The 16,293-nt window shown below is 38.8% G+C and overlaps 1 protein-coding gene across 3 annotated transcripts in view; it reads right to left on the bottom strand.

Moving 5' to 3' along the window:
* Positions 1–16,293, bottom strand: part of SOCS5 (suppressor of cytokine signaling 5) — a 48,556-nt gene that overhangs the window by 12,743 nt on the left and 19,520 nt on the right. The gene's annotated exons all lie outside the window — the stretch shown is intronic.

Here is a 16,293-nt window from a genome sequence, read left to right as displayed (position 1 = left end):
TACACTACACAAAGTATGATACCTTACATACCTGAGAACAGGCTCAAAAAAAAAAAAGAATCTACAAGATTATTTGTTTTGGTATTTTTGTAAGATGATAGCTTCATAACACTGAAAGGTAACAAGGTCAAAATATTGAAGGAATAAAAAAGCAGACAATTCTTACAAGTCAAAACCCCAGTAACCTGACAGGAGTTAAACCCAGAAACCTGCACACTGTTTAGCTCAATATTAGCTGGAGCCTACACAGGCAAACTGCCTACCACATTCCCTGAACCGGGTGCATGGACCATGGAGGTACAAGCAAAAGACTGGAGAGAAACGCTGCTTCTATTTGTGTCATTCCTTAAAATGATTTGCTTAGCAGTGACAAGAGACTCTTGTTAAAGACATTTGCTGCCATTAAGGGATGTTTGCTGAAGAGGTCCCTGCCCTATGTGCACGCTGCCAAATGCCCACTGCAGGCTTCTGCTGTAGGGATGCACTGAGGGAGCTGCTCCCACCAGCGTTCCTCAGCCTTATCCAGTCAAAGTGAGGAAGGCTGGCAACCCCCTGCATCTGACCCACTTGAGGAAGGAAGGGCAGTACTAAGGATTACAAAGCAATTTCCTCCCTTCCAATGCACATTCCAGAAATAATGAATTACCACTGTGATACCAGAGATAACGTTTCTTAAAAACAAGGAATTTGTTGGCTCAAGAGGAACCATGCATTTTTCCATTTTTCTACACACACAAAAATGTGCTCACTGCAGACAGCTCAAAGAGCTGATTTAGAGGCCTGGAAGGAAAAGGTGGCTGCTTTTTTTTTTAACTAAACAAGGTAAAGGGGCCAAATATATCAAGTGCTCATGAAAGCCTTATTAGGATAAAGTACTACTGGTTTTTAACTATTAGGCTTTGATAAATTGGAAGTGCAGTTGCATAGGAAGATGAATATGAAGGTTTGAATCCCCAAACCAAAACTCAAACATGCCAGAAAAAAGGTAAAGGATACAGAGCTACAATTCCAACAACACACAGAATTGGCCTAAGTCAGCACTGCAACCAAAAGAAATGGCGTCAGCCTCTTCCTGGCCACCTGTGCTGGGGCAGGAGGTGGTCTGTACACCATATGGCTGCTCAGTCAACCAGCTCAAGGAACTGATCCAGACTAAAACGAATTCTCAGAAAAAGTCTCAATCATTTACTCCATCTGGTTTATGACTTCTGTACAAACATTCAAGTTAACACATGGGCGGAGCAGATGAGGAGGGAGGAAGCAGCAGCCAGGGCAAGACTGCTTCCTTCCACAGCAGCACTGGTTAGTTCTGCTGAAGTTATTATGTTCTTAGATGGCTACTTCGAAGAGAAATCTCCATTCTCAACTGTGGGGCTCTGGCTGAAAGAAAGAGATTAGGACTCTATTCAGATGCCGCTTTGAACACTTGCATTGAAAGTTCAGCCACTGAAAACCTTTACTTCAAAAATAAAATGCTGAGTTGGCTTGATGCATTCTGCTAAAACACAAGGAAAGCTGAAAGTTTCAAGGACTTAAGCTGGCAGACTGTCAAGTCAAAATCAACAATGATATTTTGCCATTGCTCCAACCTGGAGTAAGAAGTAAACTCCTCCTCCTCTTCCTTGGTGCAGATTTGCATTGAGCAAAAATCAGTCTTAGCTTGGACAGCTGATGTTCTGCCAGTTTCTTCCCAAGCAGCTACACATTGGTAACTTCAGTCCAAAAATACTGCTCCAAGACTTTCAACAGTGGGAACATTCTTGTAAGCCCCTTACTAGGCTTTGGGTTTCCAAAAGGACAATTTTGGGACTATGTGTGTTTATCCTGGATTGAAAAGTACTGTACAGTTGCTATCCATTTCATTGCTGTTCAGAAAATCTGAAATCCCTGAAGCAGACAAGCCATCAATAGATGAACAGAAAGTTATGGCACTGAATCAAAACTAGAGACAACTGCTTTTTAAATACTTCTTTCCCTCCACTTACACAAGTCAAGTAGGTAATAACCCTCATGAGCAAAGCTGGTAATTCTCATTATGTAAGAATCAGAGCAAACATGAGTTTCAGATATTAAAACAGAAATAACACTATACAGATTTACCAAGAACTCCACATAGTGTTAGATTTCTATGCTAGAAACTGCAAATTCAAGACAATGGCACACATCAATTCCAAGTCAGGAATCCTTCAAATCATTTAGGCAGTATCCTGATGGCAGCCACTCATTGTAACATGTAAATCCACACAAGCAACATTAGATGAAAGCAGTTTCCTTAAAACTACCTCCATACACCCTAAACAGGCAAGTCAATTTCACCTTAGCATTTCAAAAAGCCACCAACACCAATGAGCATTAAGTTAGCAAGGTAAAGAACCTGCCATGAAAGGGAACTCTAGGTGATTTAGTGTAGTAATGGTTCCCATACTGCTACATTTAACTCTTCTCACACAGAAGCTGCCACTATCCTTTTTTAAAATTCATGTGGATAGAATAAATGGTTCCAGTCAGTGTTCAAGTTAAGTACAGCAGCCCTCTTGATGACTTCTGCAAAAGCCGTAAGTACTCCAAGAAAAGTGATGGAGCTCTCCCCTCGTAGAGAAGAATTTGTTTCTACTTCTAAGAACACTAATGAAGCATGTCCTCCTCTACAAACTTCTAAAATATAAATAGGTATCAAATTGATAAAAAGAGTGATTTAATGGTTATTTGTATGTAATTCTTGGAAGTTCTGAGTTAAGAAAAAGCATACCTTAATAGCTGTGCCTCACTAAAAGCAAAAGAAATTGGAAGCAAAGTTGAAAAGATGAGTCAAATCACATCCCACATCTTTGACAAGCTCAGTAAAAACATCCAATTCAATATATTTTGTAAACAGAGCATTTCATTCAATTGCAAATGGCCTACTTTCCAAACACAATCCTTCTGTTCTGGGGTCAATTTATACTGGTTTAGCAGTCCTATTTCTTCTCACTACATTCTTCAAAAGCTCAACAGCCTGTCTAATACCTCTCCCTCACCACTGTACCTGTGCCCCCCATCAGCTTACAGGCACCTCCCGGACACAGAGCTTTTCTCATGCATCCAGCCACTTCCCATGTGTCCTTTCAACCTGACCAAGCAAAAGATCATATTCTCCAACACAAACTAGCTACCTGCCACCTCTTATCAACTGATAAAAACAAAGTTTTACTTGTCTTTCTCTAGCAATGTACCTAGAATGGTGACCACATAGGGAAAAGCATTATTGCCATTCATGCAATTTGCAGGAAAAATAAAATAAAGTGGTCTTCTCTCAAATTTAAGTGAAATGGACCCAAAAGTTCAAAAGTTTCTAAAACCATAACAGCTGAGCAGAGTAACAGCCCAAGCTGCTACCCAGCTACAGCTATGCTTCCATCAAGCAGAAGGCGGCCTGAGATGGACAGTTCTAATAACATAAACTTATAAAGTGCCCTTCATAATGACTTAACTCCCAACTCACATTCTGTCATGCCAGAAGTTTGGCAAGTAACTGCTATCACTACAGCATCACTGTAAATCTTAGATCAGTTTCTGTACAGAATATACTTTAATAAAATAGAAAACTGAATAACTGCAGAATGAGACCAGGGGATTTAATCTGCAAAGCATTTGGCAAGCAAGGAGTTAAAATCTTGCCTAAGACTAGCCCACAGCTGCTGTCAGCAGTCAGGCTTGTCAAGAGAAGCTCTGGGCTCTCTTGACAAGACTAATTGGCAGCAAGCACCTGGTTCCCCAGGCTGGGCCTGGGGAAGGTAAAAGAACATAAACCCTGCAAAGAAGAAGGAGAAGCAGCTGGAAGGCTGCCAGTAGGTCTAGCCTGTTTCATGTTTTCACTTTAATCCACAGGCAACTTTATCCTAGACTATACCCAGCTAGAGCTATCAGAAACATTTCAACTTCCCAGCTGAAGGAAACCTGTGCTTTGTGGTTCTGTACCTGCAAGTTCTGCCAGTGAGCACTCACCAAGCCTTGGAGTGCAGGGTCCTGCTGCAGCACAGCCAGCTGCAACATCAACACTAGCACTAAACTGCAGTGGAACTGACATTTCTGACATGGAACTGACATGGTTTTCTAATGCCACCAAAAATTTGCTTAAAGGTGTTACCATAACTTTAAAATTATGGACTAAATTGCCAGAAGATCTAAACTAAGACTGTTCTGGATATTCTGTACATTGAACACATAAAGCATGGGCAACGACAGCTTATGAACATAGCAAATTAAAGTGCATCTTTAAAAAAAGTTAAAAAAAAAAGGTTTAAAAAATCCCCAACATTCTGGAAAGCAGCTAGAAGTAGGATGTATGAGAAATTTTAAGTGGGATGTCCAGAAAAGTTAAAAGACTTTAAAAATATTTTGACCTCTGCTAAGAATCATGATTTCAGTGAATGTGAAGCTTTCTGAAATTCTGCCCTTGTTTTTTTCATATTAAAACTCAAGTAAAAAAAAACTTAAAGAATTAGCCTTGCAGGTTTAGCCCCCAAGGTAGGAAGATCTTTCTTAGGGGTAAGGGACAAAAAAAAAAAAAAATCCTTTAGTTAGTTTAGCTGAGTTTGTACAACTGAACCAACAAGCACCTAGTTATATATAGACATACACAAAAATTGATATATGTGAAATATGTATAATATCAAGATACATGAGAAATTTTTGTGTGCAAGACAGTGTAAGTACAAACATTAAAATGTCAGAATGAAATTTCTTCAAAGCAAATTGCTCAGCAAATACATTGATTATGTCTTGGCCAAGTTTCACATTTTAGGCATTTTAACTTGCTAGTCAAGAATTCTAACAATGTAGAGCAGCACTAAGTTTCCACATCTTAAAACTGGAAATTTGGAAGTGTACTTGTACATAGTCTCAGTTTGAAAAACACTTCAATCAATAAGCATTAATGCCAATTGATGGTGCTTGGGAGAACAAAAGATTACAGTGGAATAGCTTGATAGTCAACCCACTGTTAGCAGTAGAACAAACTCACCCAAAGAGCCAGAGTGTGCTCTTACCTGGGACACTATGTGAACTATTACAACATTCCTTTAACTGCTCATGATACTAAACGGTACCAATACAATGATCCAGAGGCAATAGCTAAAAAGAAAACACCTCAGGGTAATGAGATTAAAAGTTACTGTGTTTAGTTACTGCTCTAGCAATAACAAAAAAATGTTTCTCTGCCTGACAGCAAAGGGTCCAGCCCTTTGCAACACCTGCTCTCCATTTGTGTTCAAAGACTACTAATGAGTAATCTAGAGGCTCTCTTGGTCTCCACTCATGAGCTTCATGACTCAGTGTTTTGGGTTTTTTTAAACAAACAAAAACAAATATAAACACCTAACCAAAAAACCCCACCCCAAAACCAAGCCAAGACAAACAAACAAAATAAAAACCCCATAAACCCACCCACACCACACTTTCCTTGTGCCATGCAAAAACAGGAATGCCCATGATTCAAAACATAGGATCAAGACGTACCATAAACGCTTCAAATAATAATATCTAACCCTTCACACAGTCAGAAATGTAAGACTATGACTACCTGCACAGGACATGCATTACAGAGACTGAACAAGCACTGATAAGAAAATCAGGTGTTTCCCCTTAAAGAGCATCAGTTGCCTCAATCTATTACAACTGAGGTGCTAACTAGATTATTACACTACTATCTTATCTTCAAGGTGCTAGACTCCATTGCACAGGAGGATGAAATAGGACAGCAAGATAGATAATATGTGGCTACATCTTCTTCGTTTTACATAAAGCAATCAGTTAAATAAAAACTATTTTAATGAAATGCTTATTCTAGCAAAGAAGCACCTGTGCATGTTACATAAGTGAGCCTCCACAGGATGAGAATTTTCTTAGAAAAATATATGTATTTGGTTAGCTCCTAAATTCTTCTCGAAATATAAAAATGCTTTGTCTTTTGAAATCACCTATCCAATCCAAAAGCTGACTCCAGTTATCACTAAAGGATTGTTGCAGCAAGACCCTAGCCATGAATCACTAATCCACTGGTTAGCTAACGGGCATTCCTATTAACCAATAGGCAAATGGCCTACCTAAAAAGACAACTCACTAACCTGTGGTCCCTCTTGAATACCTACACACCAGCTCATTCAATATTGGAAAGCTGCTTGGTATCCAAGGGCTCCTATCTGACATGGATGAACACAACTTACAGGCTGCAGGAACTCCAAGAAGATGCAGCAAAGGAACAGACTAGAAAAATGAATCTTTACAACACCATTGCCAGCTGCATGGGACTAATAAAACCAGTACTGCTCTTTGGCCCTGTGAAAGCAGAGACTCAGTCACATGAATGGCTTACCCTGCTTGAGCAGGGAGGTTGGACCAGATCATCCACTGCAGACCCTTCCTTCTAACCTTACCTATTCTGGGATTCTGTAATGGCTTAAGAGGCTGCATTTCATGCAGGAAGAGTCTGCAGCACCACAGAAAATTGAGCAAACCTAAATCAATGATTATTGAGTGATAAACTTGTCAGAGGGCAGCTATTGAAGAGTACAGCTCTTTCTAGGTTGTTTCTCATGAACAGAATTTAGCAATAGAAAGGGCACCCTAAGGGTGATAGTCCATGATAATTAATCTACCGCTGCTTTGCTCCTATTAAAAGGGATATTCTTCCTTCCCTCCCATCCCTTTGCATCAGTTCCAACATTTATCTGACCTCCATTTTCACGATAAGCTAATTGGTGGAAGCACCAGACAGACAAACAGCACTTCAATGAGGAAAAAAAGCCAGAAGAGACAAGTGATAGCATGGAGGTAGGAGAATTTCCAGTCTTATGCAAAGAGAGGAAGGGAAAAGAACCATGTCTACCAGCAGCAGTGAGCCATTAATGCTGGTTTAGCCATTTCTGTGAAACCTACTCCTTAATGTTAACCCACATTCTCCTTATAACCTGAAACTTGTTTTATTAAATGACAGATTAAATCAAAGTCTTAATTGTAAAGCAAAAACTAAAATTCAGATTCAAGACTAACACTCATCTAGAAAAACACTGTACCCTTCAGAAGATCAGGAACTGTAACACTGTTAACAGGGGAAACTATTAATTTGAAATATAAGAAATATTCACCTTTATTTTTTTCAAAAAGATGGTTCAACTGCTACTTGAAAGACCAGACATTTTCTGGTGTTTTTATAAAGCACAGGAACATTTTAAGAGCACAGGAACAACCTGTTCAATAAATGAGTTCAGAAAGTTGTGATCCTTAAGTATCCTCCATAATGAAAAATACTTTGATTCTTGATGTAAAAAATAAATTTTAAAAAAGTCATTATGATACATGGCAATTTCCACATCTAACTACTTTCACCCAGGGACAAGGAATTCCTGAAGGAAAACATGCAGCATGGTGATCACAAGAATGAGAATTCCAAATTCTACATTCAAAACTAGATGAAAATTAAGACATTTTCTTAAAATACTTATGAACAGTCACAGCTTGAGCACCCTTCAAATATGTAAAGTTGTAGGGTCCAAATAACTAAAACCAGTTGTGCAAGTTCAGAGATCTCAAACTCTTCTGCTACAGATTGGCAGGAGTCTGCCACTTAGGTGGGGGGAGGGAAAACCCCAGAACACGGCCTAATGTTTGACTGTACACAAGACTACAACATTCTGATTGTACTGGCACCAGTGGCACACAGACATACAAAATTCACTTGTAGGTAACTTAAAATCTGTCATGATTTGAAGAAAAATTATTTATTTTCATAAGAATTCTGATCAGCAGCCAGACTGGAACATTCTTGCAGCAAAATCTGTTTGCTCCTATAATGAATGAACATGGAAAAGAAGCACCTGATCCAGCAGGTACCAACTTCCCAAGAAGTTCACACTGCCACAGTGGGCTCTGCTGCTGGTTCAGAGGAAGCACAGCAAAGAAACTCAGGGAAAGCTCTCTCACACAGCTCCAAGAGTCTACATAATTGACACAGATTTTGCTACAGGGGAAAGGCATTTGAAAAAAGAAACTTTCAGCTGTGCTGTATCAACAGGCAAGGCTATCTTTCTTAAAGTTTAAACTAGTCACCTTCAAAACAGCAAAGAAAGTCAGTCTACTTGCTGGCCCCAAAGTCTTTACCCAATGGGACATGATTTTGAAAATATTTTTTTCTCTTTTTCCTTTTTAAAAAAATGATTTATTTATTACTATTATCTAATGCTTCCCATCATCAGACACATTCAATCACTTTCTGTAGGTTTCTGGTCTGGTCAGAATTTCACAGGCTAGGTAGCTACCTAAAATAGTTATTTAAAGTCTAAGTTGTTGGAAAAATGTCAAAAAAGTTACATTTTGATTGCTTTTAAAAAGCCACCACTTCATTTTATAAATGCAGGAAGTTCAGATTTGCGTGGAGTATCTTCTGCTATCTTTACAAAAGTTCAGATAAACTTGGTCCAGTTTGGAACTCCTGAAGAAAAATACCTTTAGGTTCATTAGCCCAGTAGTCTTTTGAGATTTTATCTGTGAAGTCTCTGAAGAATCATATTGAGTTTTTTTGGCTGTGACAGCACTCAGTCCCGACCAAACGCATAAACCCTGTGTGGGCAGTGACTGAGCACCCCCCTACAACCACAGCTACATGGTGTGATGAGTGACATCCTCATCATGCTCAGAAGTAACAAAGGCATTCAGATACAGAAGAAGCCAAACTTTAGCCCAGTATGGAGACCTCAGCTTCTCTTGAGTCTTAACAAAAAGACACAGTCAAAATACCAGTGTTGGCAGGAGTCTGGAGGTACTGCAGAGCCAATGGGACAAGAAAGGAGGAGGAACAAGTGCATGATTCTGGAGCTGACACATGTCAGGCCTGTCTCAGAGATTTCCCAGCTGGCTTTGTGCCATAGGACCCCCTCAATCAATTAACTTGGGACAAGTCTGGCTCCCATGCTCTGCAGCCCAGAAATGTACTTGAAAGAAAAACCCTGCTGAGCATACAGAATGCAGAGAGTCTCCAGGGTACCCCACAAAAACCAAAACAAAACAGAAAACTGCCATGTCCAGATCAGAAATTTTCAAGAAGAGAACTGGCTCAATTTTTACAGATTTTCATGTAAAATTAAAACAATACTGCTCAGCCAGAGGCTGCCCACAGACAAATTTCACGTAAATGTTCCAGTTCAGAGGTGCACTACAATATTTCAAAGTAGAGACTGACATTAAAAAAAGGCACAATTATTCTAGTTCTGTTTCTGAAAACAGATGAAGAATTTTGGCAAAAAGCTTTAAACAAAATTAAACTCAAGGCAAAGAAAAGTCTTAAAGTATTTCAGTCCAGGAGATCAGAGATCAGGAAAGTTATAAATGATTGAATATACCATCTCTTAAAATTTTTCCAACACTTTCTATTATCTTTGGAAGAAACAGATGAAGGAAGAACACCACTGGGAACAATGACTTGTGTGAACTCCCACTTTCACTTAACCAGCAATGCTCTTTGTTACAGAAGTTTACAGCTGCATAACAAAACAGGATGCTTTGTCAATGATACAAAATCAAACCATTCAAATTGTGCATTCTGACTTTTCAAACTGCTGGGTGAACAGCTGGACACTCTAAGAGTTATCTGTGTGATGACTAATGTCACGTTCAGTGAAATGACAGCACAGGATGGAGCCAGCAAACACAAATAAAATATAATACTCTCTTCCTTTCTTAAAATTCCAATTGCTTGTTTACTCATTGTGATCAAGTAACATTAACACTCTATACCATCTTATTTTTTCCTGAAAAAATCTGCAGGTAAATCAGAGTGACCTTTGCAAGCCTCAGAGACAGACTCAACTGGAAGACTTCATAGCCTTGATCCCAAACAATGTCATGCTCTATCCTAAGAGAGCAAACAAGTGAAGCAACATGGGCATATGCAAAGACAATATTCTCTTAAGTTAATACTGACAGTAGAGGACTTTTAGGCCTACAGCAAACAGGAGCTAAAGTCCATAAGGACAAGATAAGACCCCTCAAAGAGTCTAAAAGAGGAGAAAAACCCCACCTCAACTGTAAGAAAATACACAAGGAGAATATTTTTCCTTCACTCTTCTGACTCTCTTACAAGCAGCCCTGGACATTCTATTTAAATTCCAATCACATATAAAAAAGAGCCATGGCCATTAACTCTTTACACCCAGTCATTGTAGTTCAACTCCCACTATGGGCAATTGTAAGCTATTTCAAGGATCACCACACCAGCACTACCTGCACCCAGCCTAAAATTATTGCAATACCTTTGAATACAGCTACATTTGGTACAAAATCACCTTTTTTAATTACTCTTTTTTGTCATTGTTGGGGATTTTTTTTTAGCTTGTTTGTTCTATAGAATAGAATATTTCAGTTGAGAGGGACCTACAATAATCACCTGCTCCAACTGCCAGACCAATTCTGGGCTGACCAAGTTAAAGCACGTTTTAAGGGCAATGTCCAAGCACCTCTGAAGCACTGACAGGCTTGGGGCATTGACCATCTCCCTAGGGTGCCTGTTCCAGTGTTTGAATAAATGCTTCCCAGTGCTCAGTCTGAACCTGCCCTGGAGCAGCTTTGAACCATTCCCACACATCCCATCTCTGGATGCCAGGCAGAAAAGCTCAGCACCTCCCTCTCCACTTCCCTTCCTCAGGGAGCTGTAGAGAACAATGAGGTCATGCTCAGCCTCCTTTGCTCCAAACCAGACAAGCCCAAAGCCCTTGGCTGCTCCTCACAGGACATTGCTTCCAGGCCTTGCACCAGCTTTGATGCCCACCTCTGGATGCAAGGACTTAACATATTCCCACAACAGATTTCCATGGTCATATGTCCTTCCTACCTGATGAGAAGGGAGAAAAATGCAAAAGCAGAAATAATTCTTTTACCAGGCTGGCACTGTGTTACAGCCCAGGGATTTGGCACCACAGCACCTGTGGCTGTGCTACTGCCAACACACTGCCAGCTTCAGCTTGGCAAGGATGGCACAGAACTCCACTTCCCTCACTTCATGGTACATTCTTTTGCTGCTGCTCCTCACCAAGGAGGCTCAAGTCTGTCTTTCTGTCTACTCCCACAACAAGCAGAGTGCATGAGTACACAGTTTACCCCCAGCTATTTGACTCCTGCACACGCAGGACAGGTCTGCTTGTGCAAAGCCTTTTGAGTAGCAACCTTCTACACATATTTATTTGAGCCCCAGACTCAGCTCCTGCGCAGAGGCATCACTTCCCTTTAGAGCTAAATACACAGTTCAACCGCAAAATTTAGTAAAAAGACAAAATAACATGCAAAGCTAAATGAGTGGGAAACAAAGATTAGGAGTACTGGATTCAGCTATATTTAAAGGACTTGCAAACAGTGCTATACTGGTAAGCCCACTAGTGAGATTTTGTAATAGAGAGTTACCTCTGTACACTGACATTTTATTCAAGATTTGGCTTTCTTTCATCACTGTCCCAAACCAAAGAGCAGAATGTTTTCATATGTAGCTGTATCTGTAACACCACAATTCTTATATACAAATCACAAGGATTTCCAACAGCAAAGACCAAGACTATTTTCCCATGCTAACAACAGACTCCTCTATGTTTGCAAAATGCTTCCCTTTGGATCATTCCTTATAGCAAGACTATGATGTTTTTATAAAAGAAAAGTGCATCCTGGGCATAAGGAAAACTTACAGTGATTAATGAAACCACAGAACTAAACATCCTTCAGAAGAGAGGCATCAGCTGAGCACTCTCACACGCTATTGAATGACTAAAGTACGTCATCCCGCTGCCTCAGAGCACCACTGCTGCCTCTTCAGCCCCTCCAGACTGCAGGAAGGCAGGCACATAAACAAGCAAGGCAGAAGAGAAGAAGTTCTCTTAGGTATGTCATCCATGATGTCAGCATATTCTTAAATCAACAACTGCTAACTTACTGTCCCCTCTGAATTCAGAATAACTTGAAAAAAGACAGGGTACCATGCTTTAGAGATGATGACCTTACTGTTGACAAGAAGCCTGGCAGCAGCAGGTTTTAAAAATATCTCACCATCAATTTGCTTGTAGGAGTGAAAACTAAAACACTTGCAGAGAATTGCTGTCTATTTTACAGGTAAGCTGTACTCCAGTAACTTTCTCACTAAATTAAATCAGTTTATACTTCCTTGGGCAACAGCTCACACTACATCTACAAATTACCTAGGTAACAGAGTTTTGAAAACCTTACTAGCACCTATTCCTATATTTGCCTTTGGCAGAAAAAAGTTTTTGACTCATTTTTACGTTCAATTAATCCACAGTCACATTCTTCATAAAAAGACTTCTGGAAAAACTCAACATGCTGGAAACACTTACTGTAATTACTGACCCTCTTGAAGTCAGCCAAAATTAAATTGCAAAGTAGATTTTCTGGCATTTCAGCTAAAACTTAATAGTACAAAGAAAAGCAAGTCTACAAGTTAAAGAAGAAACCAAGCCCAGCATTTGTGAGAATCCAGAAAATGAGATACAAGTGGTGAGTTTATAAGGGAAAACTGAGAATAGACCCTGAACATTCTCCTTCTACATTTGTACTACATAACAAAAAAGAGTAAAACTTCTGCTTTGCTCATCTTTGCAGTATCAAACTTCTGTCCAAAAAAAGCATTATTATTATTAAAAAGGAGAAATAAGACTTTATGAAATTTCATAGCGAAGAACAAATCATAAACTGTAACTGTATGGCATTTTATCTCCTTACATAACATTTTTCTCTTTTCTCTACAGTTTCCGGGTTTGTTTTACTTATTGCTCTCTGCAATTATGAACAAAGTCAAACCAAAAATCGTGGTGTCTCTGTATTTCTCAGGAAAACAGAAAATACCACTGCAGGTGTCCCATTAGGAAACTTGTGTGAAATTACACATGCCACTGTCAATGAAACTGTCAAATCAAGATTCTTTTCACTTACTACAGGCTGTAAAGCAAGTACAAGGATCACATGCACAGATATGCTACTAGTATGCCACATTAACTTCACTAGCATTGAGACAATTGGCTTATCATGGTGCAAAATAGATGAACATTTCATATTTGACTAATGCTTAGAAATATAGAATTCATGGGCTATGTAGACATTCTGAAGTTTTTGCTTCTACTGAATTATTTGCATAGCAGAAAAAAAAAAAGTGATTTCATAATGTGATAATTTTTGAGCCTATAAGCAAGAACTTCCAGGACTAAAACCCAAATAATTTCTACCTTAAAAACCATTCCCAAAATAAGCTGAAGATTTGCAGTTACTGCTATCTATTGTCATCTATGATACTCCAGGAGAATATTTTCTACCCACATAGGCTATTGCTGAAAAAGGACTGTAAAGTTCCTAGAGCACACTAGCAACAGGGATTTCCATATGTATTTAAATATAGGTACTGCCAAAGAGATAAGCAATGGTATGCTGCTATTTTTTTCCATTTTTAAAATTCTGATCAAAACTAGTTGTGAAAAAAGCTAAACATCAGTCACCAAAAACTACAACAGTGATCATCAAATGTGGGGAAGGGACAAACCAAACAACACTCAAAGCAAGGACATTTCAAACTTTCAAGCTGCTTAAGAAATTGGGTTCTGACCTGAAAGGAAGTGTAAGTTCAATCAACAAAAAGTCAGTTTTTCCTGAATTATACAGAACTACAGAACACAATGTTTTTCCAAATCTAGTGCCATACTGAATCTAAGTCCAAACCTTGATCTAAGATACAAGATGCCTACTACTATTTCAGACACCAGTTGCTCTGCTGGTCTGTGTCTGGACCTTAAGGCACCAAACCTCATTTAATTTGTTCACAACTGTTGGACAAATATCAAAATAGAAAATTTGTTCAATACAGTGGTCATCAGTTCCCCTCATAAGCAACTCTGAGCTATAATGTATGCAATTACTTGACAGTTTTGAATGTTAGTCACAATCATTCTGACAAAACCACTGAAATTCCTTTAACAGACACTTCACTCCTAGAGGAGTTTGAGAGAACAAAGCCATGTTGTATGCTCATGGGGACTAACAATTCTACCAACAAAAATGCTAAATCCTCTAGCAAATGCTTCAGAGCCCAAGGAATTTGAGAAAACAAAACCATATCATCTGCACATGAGAACTGATACTGGGCAACACACACTCTTGAGGCAAAACAGCTTTGTCGCTTCTCACAGCACAACTATTTGAGCATTGTAAAAATTAAAACTCCTGACTGATTCCCAGATTTTATCTTTTTAGTTCCAGTAAAGGGAAACAGAACATCATCAGGTCAATCTGAAAGAGTCTGTGTGTTTATTAAAATAACTTTTGCTAGAATACAATTCAATAAAAATACCTCTATAATATAGACTACTGTGTAGATTAACTGAATTTGGAAATAATTTAACTGAGACATGAAAGAACCACAGAAGACCTAAGAGAATTTAATTTGGAATTGTCATATTGGAAGACTAATTGCTAAGTTATCTTTCTCATAAAGAACAAGAAATGGATTTTCTTTCTCATATAGACTAACTGAATAGGAGTAAAAAAAAAAATCAGTATTTCTACAACTTTGACACTTAGCATAATGTGCACTGGTAGGTATAAAGCCAGATTTTCTGAAAAAGATCGTTTCAAACAGTCTCAACTAAAGAGAACTAAGTTATGGAAAGAAACCAACAATTACAATGTCATAATCCAGATGGGACAGAATTTGTTAATTGCCAAACCAGGCTATATGCTAATCATGTCAGCAAATACTAACAGGCAGACAACATACTCCTGAAATACAGTAATGGGATGTAACATAAGAATAGCCCTGACCATCACAGGGTACACCTAATAAAAATCCTGTCTGGCCAATACATGCTGCTCAGTAGAGAATACAAGAACAGGTGAACTATTTTTTAACACAGTCCTCATATCCTTTCCCAGAGTCAGTACTCTGCAGTTCGGTGTCTTTAAACCTAGAAATATTACTTTTCAATTCTCCAAGACATAGTATACAATCAATACTTTCAATCTCATAATTTAAATCTAAATTACAACACATAATCTGTTTTACATCTGTAAGAACCAGAGCTCCTGTTGTCAAAGCTCTTGCTTCCATAAGTAAAGTTTACCAAATCTTAAGAACAATAAATATGAGGAATTTATTTGGTGGATAAACCACACACATTTGATGATAGAGCTGGTTTGTACTGAAACTTTAAATATGATTAATATTCCAATCTACCATCACTGTGACAATGTGCATTAAGGTCTCAATGTACTATGAACAATAAAATTAAAGCAAAAATCAAAGATCAGGTTTGTTGCCAAAATTTTAGATCATGTCAAATGTCCAAATGAGTTAAACTGCTGGCAAGAACCTGCCAAAATACCCAGTGAGATACTGGCAGCAGGAACTTCACTCACTGAAAAGAGATTTTTCTTACTTTAAGAGTGTGGCTGGATGAGACTTAAAAGAGAACAAGCCATTGCAGTCTGAAGGGAAAACGTAACACCATCACCCCTCTGTACCCCCACGCCCTGTCATGCATCCCAGAGTTGGTCTCCCTTAACCAACTAACCCAAAGGAAAAAAGAAATTAGAACAGTGTGGATTAAATGAACTGGTTGAAGAAAAACGGAGAAACTGTGTCAGAGAATCTGGGGACTCCAAGTGGATAAGAACACAAGTGCAATTTAAGACAGGTCAAACAGAAGCTTTATTAACCATGATCACAGTGAGAGAACATTGAGATCATCTTTCCTGGTTCTCTGCCCAGCGGCTGCAGACCCCCAAACCATACATTGTTTCAGAGAAAGGCAAGGAAAAGCAATCACATCAATGTTAACAAAGCCAGGTATCCTCCCCTGGGAGGGATGGACTCCTTAGGCCTGCTGCTAAACAGCCACAAATCTAATGAGGACTCTGGCAGTAAATAATGTGACAACATGGAGATGGCTCGTGGTGGAGCCTACAGGGATGGCCTGGTATTATCCTATCTGAGATGCAAAGTTGGAAACAATCAGACTGTTAGCTTTTGGTTGAAAGGAATGTTCTTGGAGTAAAGATAACCCCTTAGCCAGACCTCTCAATTTTAACTGTTAATAATTTTACCACCACAACACTTAGACAGCTTAAAAATACATTGTTACTTTTCTCTTCCAAGCCACGAGTAAGACCAACAAATGAGAAATCATATCTACCAAGTCAAAAACACTGCAAGACACAACTCAACAGAAATTTTAACTTATTGAGAAAATTTTAAATTAAAAAAAATTATTTTGATGAAAT

This window comes from Molothrus aeneus, chromosome 3, assembly GCF_037042795.1.
Source record: "Molothrus aeneus isolate 106 chromosome 3, BPBGC_Maene_1.0, whole genome shotgun sequence".
NCBI classification, from domain to species: Eukaryota; Metazoa; Chordata; class Aves; order Passeriformes; family Icteridae; genus Molothrus; species Molothrus aeneus.
Note: the sequence above shows the minus strand (reverse complement) of the source record. Positions and strands in the feature narration are given on the sequence as shown.